General features: G+C 45.3%; 1 long non-coding RNA gene across 1 annotated transcript; it reads left to right on the top strand.

Annotated features, from left to right (window-relative positions):
- The first annotated feature begins 8,634 nt into the window (after nt 1-8,634).
- On the top strand, nt 8,635-10,190 carry LOC109893988 (uncharacterized). Its single transcript, XR_002255822.2, has 4 exons — nt 8,635-9,042; nt 9,150-9,237; nt 9,625-9,698; nt 9,858-10,190. It is a non-coding gene; the product is annotated as an uncharacterized LOC109893988 (long non-coding RNA).
- Nucleotides 10,191-14,830: the final 4,640 nt, after the last annotated feature.

Raw genomic sequence — 14,830 nt, forward strand, 5'->3', positions numbered from 1 at the left:
AGGGCAGGTAGTTTGCTCCCTGTGATGCGTTGTGCAGACCGCACCACCCTCTGGAGAGCCTTGCATTTGTGGGCGGTGCAGTTGTTGTACCAGGCGGTGATACAGCCCAACAGGATGCTCACAATTGTGCATCTGTAAAAGTTTGTGAGAGTTTTAGGTGACAAGCTAAATTTCTTCAGCCTCCTGCTGTTGTGCCATCATCACCACACTGTCTGTGTGGGTGGACCATTTCAGTTTGTCCGTGATGTGTAAGCCGAGGAACTTTCCACCTTCTCCACTGCTGTCCCGTCGATGGGGATAGGGGCGTGCTTCCTCTGCTGTTTCCTGAAGTCCACAATCATCTCCTTTGTTTTATTGACATTGAGTGAGAAGTTGTTAACCTGACACCTTTCTCCGAGTGCCCTCAACTCCCAGTAGGCTGTCTCGTCATTGTTGGGAATCAAGCACACTACTGTTGTGTCGTCTGCAAACTTGATGATTGAGTTGGAGGAGCGCATGGCCACGCAGTCATGGGTGAACAAGGAGTCCAGGAGGGGTCTGAGCATGCACCCTTGTGGGGCCCGAGTGTTGAGGATCAGCAAAGTAGAGATGTTGTTTCCTAACAAATCATTTAGTTCAGTTACCTTTGTCTTCTTGGGTACAGGAACAATAATGGTGGCCATCTTGAAGCATGTGGGGACAGCAGACTGGGAAAGGGAGAGATTGAATATGTCCATAAACACACAAGCCAGCTTGGGCCTGAAGCCTTGCGAGGGTTAATCACATCAGCTGCAGTGAAGGAGAGTCTGCAGATTTTGGTAGCGGGCCATGTCAGTGGCACTGTATTGTCCTCAAAGCGAGCAAAGAAGTTGATTAGTCTGTCTGGGAGCAAGACATCCTGGTCCTCGACGGGGCTGGTTTTCTTTTTGTAATCCGTGATTGACTGTAGACCCTGCCACATACCTCTTGTGTCTGAGCCATTGAATTGCGACTCTACTTTGTCTCTATACTGACGCTTAGCTTGTTTGATTTCTCTTGTGAAGGGAATAGCTACACTGTTTGTATTTGGTCATGTTTCCGGTCACCTTGCCCTGGTTAAAAGCAGTGGTTCGCACTTTCAGTTTTGCCCAAATGCTGCCATCAATTTCTGGTTTGGGAATGTTTTAATAGTTGCTTTGGGTACGACATCGCCAATGCACTTGCTAATGAACTCGCACACCGAATTAGCGTATTCGTCAATGTTGTTGTTTGACGCAATGCGGAACATATCCCAGTCCACGTGATCGAAGCAATCTTGAAGCAGATTGTTCGGACCAGCGTTGAACAGACCTCAGCGGGGGGGGGGCTTCCTGTTTTAGTTTCTGTCTATAGGCAGGGAGCAACAAAATGGAGTCGTGGTCAGCTTTTCCGAAAGGAGGATGGGGGAGGGCCTTATATGCGTCGCGGAAGTTAGAATAACAATGATCCAGGGTTTTACCAGCCCTGGTGGCACAATCGATATGCTGCTAGAATTTAGGGAGTCTTGTTTTTAGATTAGCCTTGTAAAAATCTCCAGCGACAATGAATGCAGCCTCAGGATATGTGGTTTCCAGTTTCCATAGTGTCAAATAAAGTTCATTCAGGGCCATCGATGTGTCTGCTTGGGGGGGGGAATATATGCGGCTGTGATTATAATCGAAGAGAATTCTCTTGGTAGATAATGAGGTCGACATTTGATTGTGAGGAATTCTAAATCAGGTGAACAGAAGGACTTGAGTTCCTATATGTTGTTATGATCACACCACGTCTCGTTAATTATAAAGCCCCCCCCCCCCCCCCTCTTCTTACCAGAAAGATGCTTGTTTCTGTCGGCGCGATGCTTGAAGAAACCAGCTGGTTGTACCGACTCCCACAGCGTGTCTCGAGTGAGCCATGTTTCCGTGAAGGACATTGGCGAGTGGTATGCTCCGTAGCGGTGCACGATGTTCCCGTCTCCGGAGCCTGTCCAGAAGATCGCTTCGTCTGCCTCTTTTACGGAGTCGTTGTTTTGGTTCGCCGGCTGGGATCCGATCCATTGTCCTGGGTGGTGAGCAAAACAGAGGATCCACTTCGGGAAAGTCTTATTCCTGGTCGTAATGATGGTGAGTTGACGTTGCTCTTAAATCCTTTAGTTCCTCCCGACTGTATGTAATTAAACCTAAGATTACCTGGGGTACCAATGTAAGATATAACACGTAAAAAAAACATACTGCATAATTTCCTAGGAACGCGAAGCGAGGCCGCCATCTCTGTCGGCACCGGATCATATGTCGTTAATCATGAAGCATATAACCCCGCCCTTCTTCTTCCCAGAGAGATGTTTATTTCTGTCTGCGCGACGCATAAAGAATCCCAGTGACTGTACCAACTCGGACAACAAATGCAGAGAGAGCCATGTTTCATTGAAACAGAGTATGTTACAATCACTGATGTTTCTCTGGAAAGCAACCCTTGCCCTAATTTCATCTACCTTGTTATCTAGAGACTGGAAATTGGCGAGTAATATACTTGAAAGAGGTGGGTGGTGTGCACACCTCCGAAGTCTGACCAGGAGGACGCTCGGTATACCTCTTCTGCGGCGTTGTTGTTTTCGGTAGGCCTCTGGAATCAGATCAAATGCCCTGGGTGGTGGTGTGAACAAAGGATCCGTTTCGGGAAAGTCGTATTACTGGGTGTAATGTTGGTAAGTTGACGTCGCTCTGATATCCAATAGTTCTTGACTGGCGGTATGTAATAACACTTAGGATTTTCTGTGCTAACAATGTAAGAAATAGTACATTAACCAGTTGCGACGAGCAAACCCGTATCCGGGAGCATAATCATAGCCTCAAATGCATTAGCATAACGCAACGGACATAAATACCCCTAGAAACTTTTCCTATTCATGAAAATCGCAAATGAAATTCAATAAATATATTCAAACACAAGCTTAGCCTTTTGTTAACAACACTGTCATCTCAGATTTTCAAAATATGCGTTACAGCCAACGCTAGACAATCATTTGTGTAAGTTTATCATGGCATAATGCTATGGTAGGCTCTGCTGGCAGCAGGCAACATTTTCACGAAAATAAGAAAAGCAACCAAATTAAATCATTTACCTTTGAAGAACTTTGGATGCTTTCACTCAATTAGCTACATAATTAGCTACATAATATCGACAGAAACACTGCAAACGTTGTTTAGGATCCATCCTAAAGGTGTTTTTAACAAATATATTTGATAATATATCCGTCGAGGCAGTTGGTTTCTCATAAGAAGCGATTGGAAAAATGGCTACCTCAGTATTTTACACAAGGTTTTCTGCGGGAGACACCATGTGACCACATGCCATATATGGTCCCTTACAGCCATTCTTCAAGGGAAATGCCTACAAATGCTGCAGACACCTTGGGGAAAACGTGGAAAACGTAAGCTGACTCCTAGCTCCTTCACAGCCATATAAGGAGTCATTGGCATGAGGCGGTTTCAAAAAATGCGGCACTTCCTGATTGGAATTTTATTTGGGGTTTTTCTGTAACATCAGTTCTGTGGCACTCACAGACAATATCTTTGCAGTTTTGTAAACGTCAAAGTGTTTTCTTTCCAAAGCTGTCAATTATATGCATAGTCGAGCATCTTTTCATGACAGAATAACTTGTTTAAAACGGGAACGTTTTTCATCCAAAAATTAAAATAGCCCCCTAAATCCAACTGGTTAAAAAACAAAATACTGCATAGTTTCCTAAGGACTAGAAGCGAGGCTACCCTCCCTGTCGGCACCATCTTGCCTACGTCGGCACCATCTTGCCTACGTCGGCACCATCTCGCCTACGTTTCCCAGCAGCCACCACTCCATAGGAACTGCCAAAAGTCAGGAAACAATCTCTTCTGTTCCTGAAGCGAGAGAGGCTGCGGCACCCCTACTTTTCACAATTTCACAGTATTATTCCAAATCATAGTGTGGAAATATATTTAAAATATAGAAAAAAATCAAGATTTTAACTGCACTGGGCTTCAAACTAATTAACATAATAAAATAATCCCTATTCAAATCTGTCTGTTTAAGCTAGAAATATACTTTTTTTGTTGTATAGCCTCAGTCCACCTCATCCGCCTGTCGGCCTTCCGTATCTGCGGTGGAAAGTGGCAGGGATACAGCACTATTTGTCAGACTAGGAGACATCCAAAAAAATCGAATTTGTCAAACGGTTTGGCCTACTAACTAACATACCTTTCTATGGAAAAATGAGAGTGCCACAAACGATGGTGTTTTCCGTTTTGGTCTACGACCCCGACAAGCCCCACCGGACTTTTCTGAAGTAGGTACCGTTGATGTGCCAACTTTTGTCCTTGTTGCCTGCCTTTCCTTCACTTTGCGGTCCAACTATTCCCAAACCATCTAAATTGGGTTGATGTCGGGTGATTGTGGAGGCCAGGACATCTGATGCAGCACCGTCATTCTCCTTCTTGGTCAAATAGCCCTTACACAGTCCTGTTGAAAAACAAATTATAGTCCCACTAAGCGCAAACTAGATGGGATGGCGTATCACTGCAGAATGCTGTGGTAGCCATGCTGGTTATGTCATGCCCCGATCTGTTTCACTTGTCCTTGTGATTGTCTCCACCCCCTCCAGGTGTCGCTTATTTTCCCAGGTGTATTTATCCCTGTGTTTCCTGTCTCTCTGTGCCAGTTCGTCTTGTCTTGTCAAGTCAACCAGCGTGTTTTTCCCGTGCTCCTGCTTTTTCCTATCTCTCTCTCTAGTCCTCCCCTGACTCTGTACCCACCCGTCTGCCTGCCTGCCACTCTGCCTGCCACTCTGTACCTTCTGGACTCTGACCTTGTTTTTAACTTTTTGCCTGTCCACGACCATTCTCTTGCCTGCCCCTTGGATACTAATAAATATCAGAGACTCGAACCATCTGCCTCCCGTGTCTGCATCTGAGTCTCGCTCTGTGCCCTTATAGGTTAAGTGTTGCTTGAATTCTAAATAAATCAGTGTCACCAGCAAAGCACCATCACTCCTCCTCCTCCATGCTTCACTGTGGGAACCAGACATGAAGAGGTCACCCGTTCACCTACTTTGTGTCTCACAAAGACAAGGCGGTTGGAACCAAAAATCTAAAAGTTGGACTCATCAGACCAAAAGGACCAATTTTCCCCCGGTCAAATTTCCATTGCTTGTGTTTCTTGGCCCAAGCAAGTCTGTTCTTATTATTGGTGTCCTTTAGTAGTGGTTATTTCTGCAGCAGAGGTAACTCTGTCTTCCTTTCCTGTGACGGTCCTCATGAGAGCCAGTTTCATCGTATCGCTTGATGGTTTTGCGACTGCACTTGAAGTTCTTAACATTTTCCGGATTGACTGACCATCATGTCTTAAATCAATGATGGACTTTCATTTCTCTTTGGTTATTAGAGCTGTTCTTGGTCTTTTACCAGCTAGGGCTAACTTCAGTATACCACCCCTAATCTTGTCAAAACACAACTGATTGGCTCAAACGCATTAAGAAGGAAAGAAATTCCACAAATGAACTTTTAACAAGGCACACCTGTTAATTGAAATCCATTCCAGGTAACTACCTCATGATGATGGTTGAGAGAATGCCAAGAGTGTGCAAAGCTGTCATCAAGGCAAATGGTGGCTACTTCGCAAAATATCAAATAAATATATATTGTATTCATTGGACAATAAATTAGATGATGTACGATCACAAATCTCCTACCAGGACAAAAAAAACAGGACATAAAAAACTGTAATATCTTGTGTTTCACCGAATTGTGGTTGAATGACGACATGGAAAACATTAAACTGGCGGGAAATACCCTGTACCAACTAGATAAAACGGCACACTTTGGTCAGACAAGGGAGGATGTCTGTGTATATTTGTAAACAACAGCTGGTGCATGAAATCTAAGGAAGTCTCTAGATTTTGCTTGCCTGAAGTAGAGTATCTCATGATAAGCTGCAGACCTAACTCTTTGCCAAGAGTTTTTATCTATTTTATTCGTGACTGTTTGTTTACCACCACAGACGGATGCTGGCACTAAGACCTTACTCGGTCAGCTGTATAAGGAAATAAGCAAATAGGAAACCACTCACCCAGAGGTGGCGCTCCTAGTGGCTGGGGACTTTAATGCAGGGGAAACTTAAATCAGTTTTACCTAATTTCTATCAGCATTTTAAATGCGCAACACTCCATTTGGCAAATCTGACCATAATTATATCCTCCTGATTCCTGCTTACATGAAAAAATTAAAACAGGAAGCACCAGTGACTCGGTCTATAAAAAAGTGGTCAGATGAAGGAGATGCTAAACTACAGGACTGTTTTGCTAGCACAGACTGGAATATGTTCCGAGATTCTTCCGATGGCATTGAGGAGTACACCACATCAGTCACTGGCTTTATCAATAAGTGTATCGAGGATGTCGTCCCCACACTGACTGTACATACATGCTAGAGGTCGACCGATTTATAATTTTTCAACACCGATACTGATTATTGGAGGACCAAAAAAAGCCGATACCGATTAATCTGTCAATTTTTTGTTATTTGTAATAATGACAATTACAACAACTGAATTAACACTTATTTTAACATATAATACATCAATAAAAATCAATTTAGCCTCAAATAAATAATGAAACATGTTCAATTTGGTTTAAATAATGCAAAAACTAAGTGGAGAAGAAAGTAAAAGTGCAATATGTGCCATATAAAAAAGCTAACATTTAGGTTCCTTGCTCAGAACATGAGAACATATGAAAACTGGTGGTTCCGTTTAACATGAGACTTCAATATTCCAAGGTAAGAGGTTTTAGGTTTTAGTTAGTATTTATAGGACTATTTATCTCTATACCATTTGTATTCCATATACCTTTGACTATTGGATGTTCTTATAGGCACTTTAGTATTGCCAGTGTAACAGTATAGCTTCCGTCCCTCTCCTCACTCCTACCTGGGCTCGAACGAGGAACACATCGACAACAGCCATCCTCGAAGCAGCGTTACCCATGCAGAGCAAGGGGAACAACTACTCCAAGTCTCAGAGCGAGTGATGTTTGAAACACTATTAGCGCGCACCCTGCTAACTAGCTAGCCATTTCACATCTGTTACACCAGCCTAATCTTGGGAGTTGATAGGATTGAAGTCATAACAGCTCAATACTTGAAGCACAGCGAAGAGCTGTTGGCAAAACGCATGAAAGTGCCAGACGTTTTTTATAATCAATCCTCAGGTTGTTTTTAAAATATATATAATCGATAATATATCAACCGCAAATGTCTTTCACAGTAGGAGAGGGAACAACAATAGCTGTCCAAATTCTGTTGCATGAGCAATACTCATGTGACCACTTGACGCAATGTTATCGTTCTGGCTCATTTTTCAAAATAAAAGCCTGAAACTATGTCTGAAGACTGACACCTTGAGGAAGCGATAGGAAAAGGAATCTGGTTGATATCCCCTTAAATGGAGCAATGGCAGGCTATGGAACATGGAGTTTTCAAAATAGAAACCACTTCCTGCTTTGATTTTCCTCAGGGTTTCGCCTGCAATATCAATTCTGTTATACTCACAGACAATATTTTGACAGTTTTGGAAACTTTAGAGTGTTTTCTATCCCAATCTGTCAATTATATGCATATTCTAGCATCTGGTCCTGAGAAATAGGCCGTTAACTTTGGGAACGTTATTTTTCCAAACGTTAAAATAGTCCCCCCTAGCTGCAAGAGGTGGAAACAGTCAAAGGGTGTGAATACTTTCTGAAGGAATTGTATGATACTGACTTGTAAGTCTCTGTGCTATGTCCCTGTAGGGGCACATGATTCAGTACCCTCTGTTCAGTGATGGTCACAGCACCGCCCCGCTTTCTGCAGTAGCCTGACAGTCAGCGGTGAGTGTGCAGGACAGGCCAGGCTAGGTGTTTGTGGTTGGAAAATGGTCTGACATATGAGGCTGTCTTTTACACAAAATCTTGTCTCTCCCCCACACCCGCCATTGTCGTGTCTGGAGAAGTTGGACTGGAGTGTGAACCCGCTGGGTGACGGACCCTGTCCTGCCTGCTGTCAGCCTGCCCCCTAATGACCAGCTTCTCCCTGCTGGCCTGCATCTTCAAACTCTGCTGCTTGTAGCTACACAGCCTCCTACGGGCCAGCGCCTTCGCAGGAATAAAGCAGCACCGCCTCTTACTGGCCAGCACACTGGCAGGTAAACAGGTTCATTGATACGCTTTTTACATTGATATGACACATATTATTAGCATTAGAATTAGAACATTTATATAAATGGTGAAAAGCATAGGAGACAGAATGGATACATTGCTATCCACATGGATACATTGCTATCTGTTTGTTAGGTGGTTCTTGAAATGTGACCTAAGAATCAGCCATATCATCGTCCTACAGGAACAGGGCACCTGAAGTCAGTGAATCTGTCCAATGACGCCCTGTGCTCTACGGGATTTGAGCTGGTCCTGAAAACTCTGTCTCTTCAATGTCTCACTCAACTCGATCTGTCTGCCATCCACTGTGGAACCGCTGACCACCCTCCTTCAAAACATCTGACGTTAGTACTCCTTTCCCAGATGAACACACACACACACACACACACATACAAATGCACAAATACAAATGCACACACACACACAAATTAAAATAAAATAATATTCTATTGTGTACTTTTACATGAATTAAACATTGTTTGTCTAAATAACTGCATAAACTTTCACAGTCTCATCAGTAAATATTTACTTAGTTGAGGAAATTTGTCCAGGAAGGGACATGATGAAGACTGTAAATACAATAAATAAATCAGTAAAATCATAAAGAAGCTTTCAACAGAATTTGTTGAAACAATTGGTTGGGTTTCTGGTAATGGAACTTTTGTTTCTCAGTAAAGTGTTTGTTATCTGTGGTCTGCTAACCAGTAAACCTAAACTACGGGTCTGAGGCAGGCGCCTTGCAAGTTGTGAAAACATTTCACAGGTTGAAAAGGAAGTTTGTCATCCACTTCTCTGCTGCACAACTTTGCCTTTGGTATTCAAGCTAAGAAGCATGTGCTGATATGGTAGGATACAATGGTTGTCTATTCAAGTGTGTACACCATTTGACATAATGGAGAGCTATGGCATGATGGTATTATTTCATTTTTACCTTATGGGGTATTGTGTGTAGGCAGGTGACAAAAAGCGCCTGTTTTCTGTGGTCTGCTAACCAGTAAACCTAAACCACGGGTCTGAGGCAGGCACCTCATGTTGAAAAGGTAGTATGGCATCCACTTATCTGCTGCACAACTTTGCCGTTGGTATTCAAGCTAAGAAGCATGTGCTGATATAGTAGTTAGGATACATTGGTTGTATATTAAAGTGTGTACACCATTTTACTTAATGGAGAGCTATGGCAAGATGATCTTCAATAGAGGAACAAATGTAGTGATGGTCCCCCTGTAAGTAGGATTCATGTCAACTAGTAATGTTTAAGCTGGAGGCCAAGCTGAGAACTCAACACTGACATATTGGGTGATAGACATAGTACCAACTGCCTGGTCAAGGGCATACCATTATATGTGGGATTTGATTGGTCCCTTGCTGAAAATGGGAAAGGAGTCACAGAGAACATGGTTCTGATTGGTTCTTTGTGTGTTCCACAGGAAGACTGCTCCCTGACCTACCTGAGTCTTGCAGGAAATCAACTGATGGACGGCAGAGTGGCCACCCTCGCCAGGTGTGTGTTTGTGGTTTCTCTCAATGTATATCACCCTTGTCCTTCTATATTTAGCTGCCTGGGTCTTTTCCAAGTGTCTGCCCTGTACACTACCTCTGGATCATGTGACCCGACTGTCCAGTACTGAGATCTGTAAGTTCAGTGTGTCCTGCTGTCCAGGTGTTGGCCTGTCTGTCTCTCCGTGGTGTATGTGGACCTGTCAGAGAAACAGGCAGGGACCTCAGTGGGACTCCACAGCCTCCTCTCCACCCAGCTACCTTTGACCTATCTGAACCTCCATGCAACCTCCCAACATTTGCTGATGGACTGAAGAAATGGTCAAGCTGAGAAATGATTAAATCGCTTTGATCTGTCATGTTCCCCCTAGTCTCTTCCCACAGCCACTGTATCTCTGACACAACACTGGGGGTGGAGCATCATGAGTCTTACCAGTGAAACAATGTTCACACCCAACTGGTTGTGAGTTTAAAATAAACACAGCTTCACACTTTGGTTTCCTGACAGGCCTTCTTCTCACTGTTTAATATTTCTACAAAGGAGGGTGTTGGGTGAGCTTCAAGATACTGTGGTAAAGTTCCTAGTCGCACATCAGTGTTATCACCTTAATGTATCACTATATCACTCAGAGATTGGGCCAAGCCAATTATGGTTAGGATAACTCATTTCATCACCATTTATTGTAATTTCCCATTTCTAAAAAGCAATTACTAAATGGTTTCTGTTAGTGCAACTTGTGGATGGTGCTACTGCGACCAAGTTAATTATTTAAGCATACCCATTGTGCTGCTAACCACACTATTACACTATTACGGTTGGGGACATTTTTTTTAAACATGCAAACATTTTCACAGTTTGAATCATGATGCATGCATTCATACTGAAATACTTTATAGAGAATGTGGAATCATTGGACACGTAGTCAAATCATTGGACACGTAGTCTCTTCCCACAGCTGCTGTGTCTAACCTTTTAGTTTGAGGCAAGCCAGACTAAGACATGCATGTGGTTATACTCAAGTCTAGCTAGAATCCTCTCAGATGCAGATATATAAACATTACACTACATAAACCTATGTATGTTTAATTTGAGTCTTCCTAAAACTGCAACCCTTCCCAGTTGGCTTTACAGCATTTTTGTATTTTATTTGACTAGTAGACCTGTATACTTTTAGGAACTCAGTCATGGTCCTACTGTTGTATAAGGTAGTTGTGAAATTGTTAGATTACTTGTTAGATATTATTGCTCGGTCGGAACTAGAATCACAAGCATTTCGCTACACTCGTATTAACATTGTAACGGCTTTCTTCTATCTCCTCCTCTGACGAAGAGGTATAGCAAGGATCGGACCAAAATGCAGCGTGATGATGATTCATGATATTTTAATGAAGGGAAAAACTATACATGAAGAAACTTCAAAATAATGAAATGTGAAAACCGAAACAGCCCTATCTGGTGCAAACACAAAGACAGGAACAATCACCCACAAAACACTAAAATAATATGGCTGCCTAAATATTGTTCCCAATCAGAGACAACGATAAACACCTGCCTCTGATTGAGAACCACTCCAGACAGCCATAGACTTTGCTAGATACCCCCACTAAGCCACACACCCAATACCTAATAAAACCCCAAGACAAAACACACCACAATAAACACATGTCACACCCCGGCCTGACCAAATAAATAAAAGACAAACACAATATACTTCGACCAGGGCGTGACAGAACCTCCCCCCCTAAGGTGCGGACTCCCGGACGCACATCAAAACAATAGGGAGGGTCCGGGTGGGCGCCTGTCCATGGTGGCGGCTCCGGCGCGGGACGTGTACCTCACTCAATCAATGTCTTAGTCCCTCCTCCTCGCGTCCTTGGATAGTCCACCCTCGCCGCCGACCATGGCCTAGTAGTCCTCACCCAGAACCCCACTGGACTGAGGAGCAGATCGGGACTGAGGGGCAGCTCGGGACTGAGGGGAACCTCGGGACTGAGGGGAACCTCGGGACTGAGAGGAAGCTCAGCACTGAGAGGAAGCTCAGCACTGAGAGGAAGCTCAGCACTGAGAGGAAGCTCAGGCAGGTAGTTGGATCCGGCAGATCCTGGCTGGCTGGCGGTTCTGGCAGATCCTGGCTGACTGGCGGATCTGGAAGAGTCTGGTTGACTGGCGGATCTGGAAGAGTCTGGCTGACTGGCGGATCTGGAAGAGTCTGGCTGACTGGCGGATCTGGAAGAGTCTGGCTGACTGGCGGATCTGGAAGAGTCTGGCTGACTGGCGGATCTGGAAGAGTCTGGCTGACTGGCGGATCTGGAAGAGTCTGGCTGACTGGCGGATCTGGAAGAGTCTGGCTGACTGGCGGATCTGGAAGAGTCTGGCTGACTGGCGGATCTGGAAGAGTCTGGCTGACTGGCAGATCTGGAAGAGTCTGGCTGACTGGCAGATCTGGAAGAGTCTGGCTGACTGGCGGATCTTGGCAGACTGACGGCTCTGGCTGCTCCATGCTGACTGGCGGCTCTGGCTGCTCCACGCTGACTGGCGGCTCTGGCTGCTCCATGTAGGCTGACAGCTCTGGCGGCTTCTTACAGACTGGCAGCTCCTTGCAGACTGGCAGCTCCTTACAGACTGGCAGCTCCTTGCACACTGACAGCTCCGTGCAGACTGGCAGCTCCTTGTAGACTGGCAGCTCCTTGCAGACTGGCAGCTCCTTGCAGACTGGCAGCTCCTTGCAGACTGGCAGCTCCCTGCAGACTGGAAGCTCCTTGCAGACTGGCAGCTCTGGCTGCTCCATGCAGACTGGCAGCTCTGGCTGCTTCATGCAGACTGGCAGCTCTGGCTGCTCCATGCAGACTGGCAGCTCTGGCTGCTCCATGCAGACTGGCAGCTCTGGCTGCTCCATGCAGACCGACAGCTCTGGCTGCTCCATGCAGGCTGGCAGCTCTGGCTGCGCTGAACAGGCGGGAGACTCCGGCAGCGCTGGAGATGAGGAAGGATCTGGCAGCGCTAGATAGGCGGGAGACTCCGGCAGCGCTGGAGAGGCGAGGTGCACTGTAGGCCTGATGCGTGGTGCTGGCACTGGTGGTACTGGGCCGAGAACACGCACAGGAAGCCTGGTGCGGGGAGCTGCCACCGGAGGGCTGGTGCGTGAAGGTGGTACTGGATAGACCGGACCGTGCAGGCGCACTGGAGCTCTTGAGCACCGAGCCTGCCCAACCTTACCTGGCTCGATGCCCACTCTAGCCCGGCCGATACGCGGAGCTGGAATGTACTGCACCGGGCTATGCACCCGCACTGGGGACACCGTGCGCACCACTGCATAACACGGTGCCTGCCCGGTCTCTCTAGCCCCCCGGTAAGCACAGGGAGTTTGCGCAGGTCTCCTACCTGGCGTAGCCCTACTCCCTGTGAGCCACCCCCCCCAAGACATTTTTGGGGCTGACTCTCGGGCTTCCGTCCGCGCCGCCGTGCTTGCTTCGCCAACTCCATTCTCCGATAACCTTCAGCGCACTGCTCCATCGAATCCCAGGCGGGCACCGGCACTCTCCTTGGGTCGACCGCCCACCTGTCTATCTCCTCCCAAGAAGTATAGTCCATACTCTTGTAGTCCAAACCGTACTCCTCTTTGGGCTGCTCCTGTTGCCTCTTCTCCTGCTGCACCTTGGGGCGGCTACACTCCCCTGGTTTAGCCCAGGGTCCTCTCCCGTCGAGGATTTCCCTATTACGTATCTCATGCTGCTGCTGTTGCTTCTCCTGCTGCTCCTGCCTGTTGACACGCTGCTTGGTCCTGTTGTGGTGGGTGATTCTGTAACGGCTTTCTTCTATCTCCTCTGACGAAGAGGTATAGCAAGGATCGGACCAAAATGCAGCGTGATGGTGATTCATGATATTTTAATGAAGGGAAAAACTATACATGAAGAAACTACAAAATAATGAAATGTGAAAACCGAAACAGCCCTATCTGGTGCAAACACAAAGACAGGAACAATCACCCACAAAACACTCAAAGAATATGGCTGCCTAAATATGGTTCCCAATCAGAGACAACGATAAACACCTGCCTCTGATTGAGAACCACTCCAGACAGCCATAGACTTTGCTAGATACCCCCACTAAGCCACACACCCAATACCTAACAACACCCCAAGACAAAACACACCACAATAAACCCATGTCACACCCCGGCCTGACCAAATAAATAAAGACAAACACAATATACTTCGACCAGGGCGTGACAAACATCTGCTAACCATGTGTATGTGACCAATAAGATTTGATTTGATTTGATTTGAGAGTTAGAAAAGTGGAATTCACAAGGTGTATCTTTTGATGACAGGTTGCAGAGTGATCTCAGGCATTTATATTATGTTATATTAATATTATGCATTATGTAGATATATCTACTTCAGTGTGTCTTTGTGGGGGCGGTTAAACAGTGCATTCGGAAAGTATTCAGACTCCTTCAATTCACTAAATTGAATAAATCGTTTTTTGTTTTCATCAATCTACACACAATATCCCATAATAACAAAGAAAAAACAGGTTTTAGGATTTTTTTTGCAAATGCATAAATTTTTTTTTAAAAGAAATATCAAATTTACATAAGTATTCAGCACCTTTGGCAGCGATTACAGCCTTGAGTCTTGGGTATGACGCTACAGGCTCGACACACCTGTATTTGGGGAGTTTCTCCTATTCTTCTCTGCAGATCCTCTCAAGCCCTATTAGGTTGGGATGGGGAGCATCGCTGCACAGCTTTTTCAGGTCTCTCCAGATATGTTCAATCGGGATCTCGGGATCTGGGGAGCCCCGGTCTTAAGTCAGGTAACAGCGTTTAATTCAAGAGAGTACTGGTTACATACACATTTTTCCACAGGTTATAAACTGAAAATGACGTCAGCGTTTTCTAAATGTTCTATCTCTTCATGACACCGGTAGAGAGGCCCTATAGTTCTCGAGCCTTCCCTCCTCGCCTGAAGCCAAGGTCAGTCAGTATAAATCAGCATTCTAGACAGTCTGGAGATTGTACAAATGAATGAACTAAGGAACAGACCGTCATTGTTACTAAACTCCTGACTATATTATATACAATTGGGAATGGGAGCAAGAGACAAAATTAATTATGTACAGTACATAATAGC

Source organism: Oncorhynchus kisutch, linkage group LG7 (genome assembly GCF_002021735.2).
Source record: "Oncorhynchus kisutch isolate 150728-3 linkage group LG7, Okis_V2, whole genome shotgun sequence".
In the NCBI taxonomy this organism is placed as follows: Eukaryota; Metazoa; Chordata; class Actinopteri; order Salmoniformes; family Salmonidae; genus Oncorhynchus; species Oncorhynchus kisutch.